This window comes from Pezoporus wallicus, unplaced genomic scaffold (assembly GCF_028554395.1).
Source record: "Pezoporus wallicus isolate ANWC-B61680 ecotype Strahan unplaced genomic scaffold, APGP_CSIRO_Pwel_v1 contig_2, whole genome shotgun sequence".
NCBI classification, from domain to species: Eukaryota; Metazoa; Chordata; class Aves; order Psittaciformes; family Psittacidae; genus Pezoporus; species Pezoporus wallicus.
The window spans coordinates 1939385-1952066 of record NW_026639478.1 but is presented as its reverse complement, the minus strand read 5'-3'; positions in this window follow the sequence as shown (position 1 = coordinate 1952066).

The window sequence follows — 12682 nt, the reverse complement described above, 5'->3', positions numbered from 1 at the left end:
TCTCACCAAAACTTTTCCTTCCATTTCCATTGATGTCTTCAAGATAACCAGATTTCATGAGAATAAAAGATCTGGAAAAGGCTGGGACCCAGCTTTTTCTTGGCCTTTTAGGGATATCTTAGGAAATTCAGAGACCATTTCACAGAAATGTTTAGTAAAACCACCTTTGAGTCCTATATGGTTGTTTGGGTTACAGAAACTCCAGTTTACTGCAGTTGGGAGGAGGCCAACAAAAGAATCACATTGCAAAGTGGTTGTGCTACTGGTAAAGTTTCTGTCTGGAAGTTTCAGTTCAGGCACACTTCACACCTGAGGAAGGCATTGGTGTCTTTTTACAATGGTTTTGCCCCTGTTTGGATGAAACCTAACTTCTGGTGCCAGAGATATGTGGTCAGTTCAGAATAGGTCCATATTGACCTTTTTATCCAGAAAAGGAGGCAGAGGGCTAGCACCTTCTTGTGAGGACATCAACCAGGTAAAAGCATAGAAAGAGAAGCCCAGAGTGCCAAAGGAAGCAGAATAAGGTACCAAAGCCATGATAGCCTTACATAGTGATTTATTTCATTTAAGCCTCTGTGCTCTACCCAACAGAGGTAGTGTTGCACCTAGTGCCTGTGATGACTCCCCTGTACTCCTACTCTCTTTGAATGTGTTTTGGCTGGCCTGTGTTTCCTGACTGATATTTTTATTGTAGGTATTGGAAAGGCAGATGTGTGGTTTGCTTCCTGAGCAGGAGAGCAACTGCCAGAAGAATGTTGTTAGCTGGGATATTTAACTGCATAAACTGAAGTGCTGTGAGTAGTGATTTTAGAACTGGCATGTTCTCTTTTCAACTTATAAACCTATTTTGATATTTATATAGAGTCATAAAATATAGCAGGAATGTTTTAATATATTCACTTGCATAGGACAGCTACATATAACTTGAAACTGAAGTTGTTATTTTTGTTTTCTTTACTTGTTATCCAGTAATACGTAAATTATTGATCACATCCACTCAGGCTTAGCAAATCTAGCATTCACATGTGCCTTTTTTAATGACTGAAATAGTGATTTTTTTAAGAGTCTGTGGGTAGTAACATTAATTGGCATACAGTGCTGAAGAACTGCTTTAACGCACCTACTAAACAAATATATCTGCCATGATGCTGTCATGGTTACCTTTGATGTGGAATCACCATCCTATTGCGCAAGAAAGGAGGGGCAATGTCATCTGGAAAAAAGAGTTCAAGTGACAATGACAATGATTTCTATGATGAGGTTCTGCCATTATTGCTGCTACTTTGACTTTCCTGGAGCTGCTAAGACATAAAAGAGGGCAGAAATGGAAAAAGGAATATAGCTTATGAAGGAGATAAGAGTATTCCTCATTTGTCTGGGAAAAAAAAAAAAAAAGAAAAAGGGAGAGGAGAAGACCCTTTGAAATTATAATGTATTTGCTAAGAAAGAGACAAATGAAAGTAGAGAGAGAATGGAAAGTTTTGATGAAGCTGGAAGGACTGAATAAAGGAAGTTCCATTCAGGGTGGGAAGTGCGATCTTCAACATCACCACCACTTTGGCTCCAAGTCAAATTAAATAATGGATGTTTTCCTTGACCTTTTGCTACTTTTGCAGTGTGTTACATGATATGTTCAAAAATTAAATTGGTCCTTAATAATACTCCTTACTTTAGTGTTATTATTGGAGTACCACATACAGACTAATCCTCCAGCCTTCACTTGGACAAAACTGCCAGTGTTTTCTGAGCAGGTTTCACCAAACTGTCCAAAGAAAGCTTGTGAACACAGTCTCATTTCAGAGGAGTACTACACATTCACAATGCTTGCTGAAATAGTAGCAGAATTGGGTTGGAAATACCACAGCAGCAGTGTTTGGAGATATGTCCACACTGCTTTTTTTTCATCAGTCTGGAAATACTATAAGATTGGCTGGAAGCAGCAAGAGAGGAGTGAGGCTGTTCAATGGGAAATAGTGGAATTCAGGTTAAGGTGAAAGACACAGATGGGTTCCTCTTAGAATAAGCTCATTCACCTCCGGCCTCCAGAAAATGTTCAGTAATGAGCCAACACTATCAAGAACCAGTAACTGTGAGCTCAGAACTCTTTCAGATCAGCGTAAATAGGATCAGTCTGGCTTGTAGAGATGCCTAGTCTGCATTTTTATAGGTGCATAAATAACTTGGCAAACTAAATTAATGCATGAGCCAGGTTAAGACCTTTATAAAAGTAAAAGATTGTTGCATTATTGGCATTAATATGGTTGAAAGGGTAAGTGCAGAGATATAGTGCCATATGGAGGCAAACAAAGCTTTCTGCTTCCCCTGGCACTGGGAAATAGGGTGGTGTCTTGGGGAAGTAATGTGGAAAGTCACCACTTTCCTGAGGATCTTCCTTGGGTATTCTGTGCCATCATTGCTAGTGAAGGAATGGGGGAGTTTGCCCATCCTCACCTGCTGTAGAGTCTAGAGTATTTATAGACTTTTCCCTTAGGACAGGAGAAGGATTACTCTCATGCACTGCACATGATTTTCCTTTATTTGTACTTTCCTTGCTGCTTCCAAATGTGCTTGCCATCTTAACCTCAAACAGATCTCTTGTTCAGGAAAATGCTGCCTATAGTGAAGGATTTGGAAGAGCTCTTGAATGTCACTTGGATGTGATAAAGCATTCAGGTTTCTAACGGGTAATGTTCAGAGTGTGCACAGAGCACTTGAGGGAAGGACAGAGAATGAGGAGGAGGGAAGGAGAGCTCAGTGTTGTCAGAAAGCCACAAGACCTTTGAATTATTACACTGAAAATTGAAACTGCTCTATCAAAATTGATGGAAGTGCCATGTAAGGTTGTTCTCCCCTGTACCTTATTTCCAAAGTTTGCACTTTGAAATGTGTTTATCTGTAATTCAAACCTAGGGGTCTGACTCTGAGTGACCTTAAGTTATTTTTTTAAGCAGTCTCTATTTACGTGACTTTAAGCATGATGACCCTTTGGGCACAGAAAGACATGCTGATGTGCTTTGAAATCAAAATGAATACACCTCCCCTTTCCTTCCACTCCTCCCCATGTGGTAACTCATGTAAGTCTGGCTTTTATCTAAGAAAAGATCACAGAAAAAATGTCATGTTATTGTTAGGAGAATGCATGAAACTAATGGCATTGCTACAGTATTATGTACCATGTGTGTGTGCAGTCTTCTATGCCCACACTGTGCAAATATGCTATGTCATGTGAAAGCATTTTCACAAAATCATTACAAACACCATGTAGTGTCACCCCACCGCTACCTGAAGATGAAAATTTTCAGTACTAATGCTACAAAATGTGTATTATGTTGATTTAGGCTAATCAGTTCCATAGATGTCATATTACATTGTTAAATGCGGACATAAGTGAAGTATTGTTGCTTCCAATGTTAACAGCCCACAGCAGGGGAGCTACTCACCTCTGCAGCATCCGTGGTCTGCTAGATGCAGCTGGGAGCTGGGGACTTCTCCAATTATTCCTTTTGTTATGCTTTTATTGACACAACTTGTTCTGTAGAAGTTACAAAGTTTTTTAAAGTGAGACTTTTCTCAAATGCTTTCTAGTTTATTACTGTCTGGCTACAACAGGGCCCATTACAGTGGGCTTGAGATCTTCCTTGGGCACCCACCCTAACTTAAGGAGCTAAGAATGACTGTCTGTGCACCGTGTGGTGGAGTAACAAACCTCTGTGTGAGCCAGTGACCTCTGTGCTTTATGAGCAAGAGCTTACCTGTGCCCATTAGCAAGGTTATCTAGCCTCTCCTCAGATGTGGAGGAGTATGGTTGTTGCTCAGTTCATCCCTACTGTCCTCAGTAGTGGGTCTGTTTGGGAGGACTGAAGTGAGAAGGGTGAGGGCCAGGAAAGGCAATGATCGGCTGCTTTTTGCAACATGGACATGCTGATTCTGCCTTCTGCCTCGATGGCACTGTGAACTTCATAACACAAAAGCGTTCTGAAGTGCCTCATTTGTTTCCAGAGGAAAAGTCAGAGCTTAAGAGAACAAAGAAAAATACCAGTTTTAAAGCTGCTGAAAAAGACTGATGTTTATTTGTCTTGCAGTTTGGGGTATACTCTTAATTACTGAAAATAGCACTTTGCTATTAAGTGCTATTAAGCTGAGATGAAATGTGTTTGCATTCACGTATATGTACAGCAGATGACCATTACTCTGTCTCATCTAAGGGGTATGGAAGGACTGCCATTTTCATGTCAACTCTGAAGGAAGTGTTTTAATGAAACGGAAATGAGTCAAGTTATTTTGCATTCACCTTTTGTGTAATTTTGTTTGCGATGTCCTGTGCTCAGGTGCATGCCAGACCTTCATATGACAAATATAATCTGGGACTGACAGATGACTTTCACCATCCAGTGATATGTTTTGTTTGTATTTGCTATTTTGTGTCAATTAGCAGAACATGGAGGGCATAGTGGCTTTGGGTGAGCGTGTAAAAGAGCAATAAAATATTGCATTATTTTAAAATGATCAATTAAGTCCTGCTATGTTGTGGTAAAATAACATGACCTTCACCCACCTACCTGTTGTGAAATTTCACCTGAAAAGATGCACTCTAGCTGTGTAATTCCTCTTCCAAGCAATTCTAGATTTACTAGCTAAGCCCAGCCTGAGCTTGGTTCTCTGCTTTTGATCACTATATTAATTTGACTGAAGAGCCTCCAAAACAGAAGGAACATTGATAGAATGGAAGCAGAGGATATAGAGAACACAGCAATACAAGCCTTTCTTGCAAAAGAAAGCTGCTCTGAAGAAGTAGTAATAGATCAAACACTCTTCATCTCCAGGCATGTCTATGGTAATAGAAGTTAACGTTAGTCCATTTTTCTTATTGACACATCGTTTGTTTAAAAAGTAAACTTGGTTTGGCTCAGAGGCTGTAATGATCAGTTTGTAACATCTGGTGGAAAAATCTTAAAGGCTGGCTTGTGAGGTTTTTTAGCAGGGTCTCTGTAGAATGAAGAAGTGCAGGGGGGTGAGGTAGGCAAGAGTAGCAGCTATTGAAGCACTGAGGGGAAACACAGAGCAGTCTTTGGGACATTATAAGAAAAAAGTTTCTTGGTTTTCCCACTGTTTTGTTTTTGGAGATGGTGTGTAGCAAGAAGCTCAGAGAAACATCAGGGATCCCTAGATGCTTCTGTCTGCTAGAGACCACACTGGGTGCTACGCACTCTAGTGCATGGTTTCATGGTATGGGGCAAATGAGCTGCATATCCTTGAACATTCTGCATAGTCTTGCAGGAGGATAATATATCTCCACACTTCCTAAATGTAAGGCAGAGACAGACATACAGTCATGCAGACATGACAGTCATGCAGGACAACGGGGCTACTACACTCTCTCTCTCCAGACACATTTTCCTCTCTACCCTTGGATTCCAAGACTTCCTCAGAGCTTGGTGGCATCCAGGTTTTTAATGAATTACTGGATTTCTCCATCAACAGTGAGGACTGGCAGAAATAATAGTATAACCACCCTTAGCTACAGTGCGGGGAATTGTCCAACCCCCCTTTTTGCCTGGGGCATTTGACATCTCTGGTAAAGCATATGTGCTTGCATGTATGTGAGAGCTTCAATGTGTGTACGCATATACATATGAATGAGTGTCCAGAGTTTGCCGTGCACATTTTCTTGCACAAAAGAGGCATAGCAGTTTGTCTTGCCATCACTAAAAAGAGCAGCAGCAGCATTCAGCTAAAAAAGAGAATACCGTCCTCTCCAGTGAAATCGCATGTTTATCCTGATTGCTGAAAGAAAGGTTGTAAAGGCCAAGAAAACAACTTCCCAGTGAATCTACACATTGTGAAGTCATTTGGGCTGGTCACTACTTTTCAGAGAGAATTTTTTTGGGGGGGGGGGGGGGAAGAGATAAAAAAAAGAAATTCGCAAAAGCCAAAGTGCTCCATCCTATTCTTCCCCTTTCCCTCAGCCCCTCAGCTCAATTTTTTGATAATCCCTGGTATTCACTGAATCAAACAGTGACTGCTGATTGTTTTGATGATAAATTGCCCGCAGTGCACGTGGGACTAATTATGAGATGGCACATTTCACTCTGCCACCTGTATAAACTAAATTTTAGACAGGCACAATAAGGGAAGTATTCACAACAATACAACATTTGGAAAAACTGCAGACCTTCTCCCTGTTCCCTCCCCCACTCTCACTAATGGAAGGCTTTGTAATAGAGAGTTAGGTCTTGAGTCTATAAAGGAAAAACCTGAGGGAATAGGAGGATGTGAATAAGGGAGGAATCAACCTGGAGGATCTACAGGAAAGGAGAAATTGGGGATCTGGGAGAAAAAAAAGAGAAGGGCAATATGTCCATAGAGATGGAGAGATCAAAGGAAGGAAAAGACCTGAAAGCAATAAGATTGTTTTGGCACATGAGAGGGAGATGATGAGGCTCAGAAAGTTGGCCTGGGGAGTACATGCTTGAAAGGTACAAAGAGTGAAGAAGAAAGGGAGGAAATATGGGTCAGACACTCCTTGGTGACTGAGGGCTGCTTGATAGCTTGGAAGAGTGAAACAGAGTGTGAATTGTGACCTTTTCTGCGATCCTGGCATGGCCAGGACACAAGCATCACAATCCACATGAGGCCAAAAGGGAAACCACAGGTGCCTTTTGCCAAACCTCTTCCTTGTTTCTTCATGGGGGTGAGGTGGTGTGCAATTTATTAGCATTCTTCAGCCAGAAGGGGAACCTTTTTGTGCAGGGGAAAAAAACTTCAAATTATTACAAGCTATATTATATTCTCTTACTCAATGGGGATAAAACAATGGGCCAGATCATTCAATTTTGTCTTACTATTTTGGGAACAACATTTCCTTATTGTCTATGGACTTCGACACACAATTGTCCTGCCCATACCTTTGCTCTCTGCAAGTGTCAGGAAGGTGAAAATGTGCATGCAGGTCCTTGAGTATAAGAGAGAAACAGAACATGGAACAGTTATTTCATCCTGTGTTTTACACAGTGATGTTGTCATGGGCCCTTGAAATAACAAATAAACAGCCTTACTTCTGTCTCCTCTGCTCCAGTACTGGTGCTTGTATCTTCTGCCTTATCCAAGGGTCCCGATGCAATAGCTGACACATAACAGCACATCACTGCTGCTCATCCATGCGTGTACGCATGTATATGTATTTACACATTATCATCACATTGACTGGCTGAAGCCAGCTTTTGGGCATATAGTCTTCAAGTATTTTAAGTCCCTTGTTGCCATTGTATTTTGTACATCATGTTACATCCCGCAGGGATATCACTGGAATATCAGCAATATTGCTTTGTGATAGGCTTTTAATCTCCCAGGACAAGTATTTGTGACCTCATCTGTTTTTATCACTCTTTTCCTACCCAATTGCTATCCTAGGACAAAGACATTATTTGAAAGATAATTCTGTACATGCATATTTGCAAGACACTGTTAAAAGTCATAGTAGTTTTATTAAGACTTTACAAAGCACCATAGGATATATGTACAAGAGACAGCATTTCCAGTGGAACGTACTCTGGATGTTTTCCTGGTTTTCCCAAGCAAAGGAGACCAGATCATTGTGAGTGCATTGAGCATCTATTAGATTATCCCCTAAAAACTCCTGCACGCCCATCTTCTGTCAAACTAGGATTGAAGTTTTGGGAGTATCAGGGTCCCATGGGGTTTATGCATGTGTCCTGGATAAAAGAAAGATACACAAGTTAGTACTCCCACCAAAGACTGCCAAAAGAGTGAATGTATTTATATCATTAGACTCTAGAGAAAAGATTGAGGAAAGAGTGGGGAAGGGAATGGTCCTGGAAATGAAGAAATACGATGAAATGTCCTTCTATGGGTATATTTCTGCTGTGTCTTGCACCTTAGCAAATACAGGTAAATCTGAACCTGAGGTTCAAAGGCACAGAAAGCGAGTCTGTGTAAATTTCACTGGCAATTGAACTATGCAGTGTTTTTCTTTTGACATCAATCCGTCCAGCTAGCCAGCCAGACACATGGTTATACTTTGGAAAATCATAGCCATTTTGCAGGGTTTTTTATACTGTAACACACTGTAATTCTGCCTTTAACTTTCCTTTTGCATAACATTGGTTTATGAACTCCCTTTAAGATGAACTATTAGGAGTGCCAGGAAAAAAAACCCTCAAACCTGCAAAAGCTGCAGGTTGGTAGACAGGTATCATTATGAAGCCCCAACAATGCATTATTTGATGGCAATACTGTAATCTTGGATTTGACTTGAAGGGCTTTTTTTGCCTTCAGATCTGAGTGTATGTGAGGCAACTTCAAGCAGAAAATGGTGCATATATCTTTGGTGCATCTGTGTGCAAGCACAAAAGTTGCCTCCTGTTGAGGGTTGAGCTTGGAGTTGTGGGGCAGGGCAGGCTGCTCCTTAGGGACACAAACAGGAGAGATGGGGAGCTGGGGACCTGCAAACTGCAAAGTGAGAGAAAAGATGAAAGCTATGGAAGGATCCTGAGAGTCCTAGAGCCCTCTAGGACCTGGAATCTTTTTGGTCCCAGAATCAAAACTCCTCTCTAGTGTCTGCATTTTGATGTTTTGTCAAATGAAAACAGAAAAATGTGGTGGCCGTGAAGTTAAATAAGCCACTTTTTTACAGCTAGGACCAATAAATCTGTTTAAAGATGCATTACTACTTTTCTTGAGGGATAATTTAGACTATGTATCAAAAGGAAAATCAATAGCTTTTTCAATTACAAATAATTGCTTGTTTGACTCCTTTCCACTTTTTCATTTTTATTTATTTTGTCTTCAAAATATTTCTACTGAGAGTGTCTTCTGTCTTAAGTCTAAACCAGTAACACTTTAAAGACAGAGGCATAAAAAAAGCATTCCAGGAAGTCTTACCAGTGATGGTTTCAAAGGTGTTCATGCTGTGCAGAAAGTAGCCACAGATTCAGGAGATAGCATGAGCTCATGTTCACTGCATTACAGCATGCATAGGGTGAAACCCACATGCTGTAAAATAAATGGAACGTAAATGCTGTCAGGACATCAGGGAGATGCAGTCAGCTCCCCAGCACTGGGCTCCTTGCTAGCTGCTAAAACTTTACTTTGGGTCAGGTAAGGTTTCTCAAGGAGATGTTATTTAGTTTTTTAAGCAAAAATTTTCAAGCCATCTGAAACAGCAAAAATTAGATACGGGAAAATAAAAGACATTTTGAATGCCATCATGTTTTCATAACTTTTCCTTAGTAGGTATCTATGAGATATCATCTATGAGTACCTATGAGGTTTTACTTATTCTAATTTGTAAAAATTGGTGTTGTCTTTCTATGCTGTTGATGACACAGCAACAAGCCTTGAAGTTGCAGGGAAGAATAATAACCAAAGAAACAAGTATTTTCTTACAAAAAGATAATGTTTTGATAAAACATTCCACAAAGACGAAGCTGGAAGTAGCTGAAAACCTGAGGGAACCTGTGTGGTGACCTAGGTGGTGTCTTTCCTAGTCTTGTATGTTTTTGTGAATCTTACCTTCATATATTTAGATCTGGATTATCAGAATCTTCTTATGTCTTTAGAGGTTCTGGGTCTGATGAAACTTAAAGTGGTTTATTATCATCAGTGTCATTAAAGTAGTGTGACTTTTGTGTGTGGGTGTTCTCAAGGTTACTCCATTTTGCAATCCAAACCTGTAGCTGCATTTGGAGTAATCGTATCCGAGCCAGCTTTTAAGTGAGTTAGCTGAGCTACTGACAGGAGCATGGCGGATGCTCAGCTTGGACCATGCCAGGGTATTTAGCCAGGCTGGTGGGCAAGCTGGTGCTCTAACTCCACCAGTCTGCACACATATCATGGCTAGACTGGATACGTCAGCAGGAATTGTAACCACATGTTCAGGTTACAGAGTAAACGCAGTATAAGGTTGGTTAATATGCTTTTTGCAGTGTAAGCACAGTCAAAACTGATAAAAGTGCCCAAGACAGTTTGTAACTGGTTTAATATATTCACTATTCACTTCACTGAAGCTCAAAGATAAGCTCATCCTTGAAGAGTACAGGTTTCCTCTTCTGAAACTTCACAGGATTTCTGTCAGAGATTTTGTGTGCTGGGAACACGACCAACCCCATTTCCTAGGGGAAGCTTTCTCTTTGTGTGCTTCATTTGTGGAAAAACATGAGCTTCTTGAGCCTTGGACTCACTGCCACTTTGTGTGGTTCCTGTCTGCCAGTGAGTTTTCTGGTATATAATGGTATTCATCTTGCATGGTAAAGGCTCAGCTCTCCAAGGGGGAAAAAGAAGCAGATTTTTAAGCCTTAGCGCCCTGCATTTCCTGCCTGTCCCTTTAAGCTTATATTTAGTTCTAATGAAGGATAAATAGTTGGCAGAGGCACATTCCTCTCACTTTCACGGAGAAAGGCTTGTAGGATTGGGGAGCTAAGGAAATCTTAATGAAAATGCACACAGTTTGAGAAGAAGACATTTCTTTGAGCATTCCTCTTCCTTCTTCACTCCCTGGAAAGTATTTGAAGTGATAACAGGGAGACCACTAAAAGCAGATGGTGAATAGAACACAGAAGTTGTTACATGCTAAAAAGGGCATTTTATAATAAAGAAGTACTGAGGGCCCTAGACTCCCTTGAATGTGCACATTAATAACAAATAAATGCCAAACTAAAACTGCTGAAAAAGATGGGGAAAAAAATCCATTTATCTCCTATTAAGATATGGTTAAATTTTGCTCTTTAGAAATAGATCATATTGTATGTAAACTTTATTACAAACAAACAGGAGGGGAATCCACCCATTCAAAACTGGATGCATTTTTTTCATAATGTAACAACAACTTCTTCTAGTGCTTTTATTCTTTTTTTTCCATAAAAATAAAAAATGTAACTAGCAGCAGAGGTTGTTGTAGTGCCAGTTCTGCAAAGCATTTAAGAATGTGCTGAAGTGCTTCCCTCTGCAACAAAGCCAATAGCACATGCTTTATCTTAAACATGTGATCACATCCCATTGAAAGCATCAATGTTTAAACACGTATCTAAATGTTTTGCTGTACCAGAGCTCCGGGCACAATTCCTTATCCTTTGAAACCAACAGGAATCTTTCCAGTCCTTTCAATAGGTATTCCATCAAGCAATAAATCTCAAATGTTAAACAATCAAATCAGAGAATAAAAAGAAATCTGTTAAAGGTAGTCACTGACTAAATTCAAATAACGAGTAAATATTAAAAAAGCAAGATGTGGTCACAGTTATTCCAAAAGCAGACACAAAGAGAGATGAGATTCACTCAGTAGATTCTTTGTTCAGTTATGCATTCAGTGTGTTTATTCTGCTCAGCTATAAACCTATATTTACATAATTTTTGATGTTTCAGTTCACTGAGACTCTGATTCAGCAAATTACTTAAACAGGTGTTTCACTTTCTACAGTTCTAAGCCTAAAAGTCAAAGTGGATCCACGGGTAGTTGTGGCCCTATCAATAAGCTAAAGCCTAGAAGATGGCTTCGCTGCATGTCAGATCACATAGAACTTCTTCCAGAAAGAAGCTACAATCCAGAGAAGGAGTCAGTATATAATAATTTCACAGCATGTATCATGTTGCCATAAACTTTTTGTACAAAGGAAAAGTGATTAAAAAGCAAACAAAAAGCAAATAAGTAAACCAGAACATTGTACTTATTTGGCTATAGTTTAATTTTTTAGGCTAAAAACAGCTTAAGACATGGTAACAAAGCTGGTTTGCTCATTGTAGGCTTCTTGAAATGATACAGCCATGCGATCAAAGGCAATGGACCAGTTAGAGCCAAAATGTCCTGGACTGCAGCATATATAGAAGAAGATCAGATTGAAATGAATTTTGCAAACTGGATGAAACTAAAGCTTAAGGTTTTCAGGTTTGATACACACTTCTCAACCTCAGTGTGCTTTTTTTATTGTAACATAGAAAGTGCTAATATTGCAGAAAATTTGTACCTTTGTGGTATAGTAGTGCCTTTCCCATCCTATTACTTAACATCTATATCACATTAGAAACCTACACGGTACCTTTATAAAATAAATTGACACGTTACATTAGCCTTCTATATGACAATTTTACATTCTTGACAGAGAAAGCATGACAACGACCCACTTAACTACTGTAAAGCTGAAACAGAGGCATGCTGGTGTCTATTTTGTGAAGCTTCAGTCCTCAGTATTGCATCACTGTTGTCATTTGGACCAGGTAACCTCAGCACTATTCTCCTCCCCTCTGCTGACACCCCTCCTTTAAGTCTCCTGACAAAAAAAGGGACACAAATTGCCCAGGTGGACTGGCCATGGCAAGACAACCCTCTCAGTGTACACTTCAAGACAAACATGACAAAACTGACCCATGGCATTGAGACAGCTCCACACTTCTCCTGACCAGCCAACATCTAACTGGCACCCTGAATGTACAAAGGATATTGATTGTAGCTTATAAGCAAATTCTGGTTAAAATCTGAAGTGCAATAAGTCATGATTTGTGCATCAAAAGCATTTTCTACCTTCATAACCAGTTACAAAGACAGAGCAAGTGATTTTGGAACTTTTCCCCTCCCAACTGCAGAGTTTGAGACCAGAACACTTCCCTTTAGCATTTCCAGGCATTTCTGTCTCACATCCTCTAGCTGTAGGGTTTACTGAGTGTACCCAGG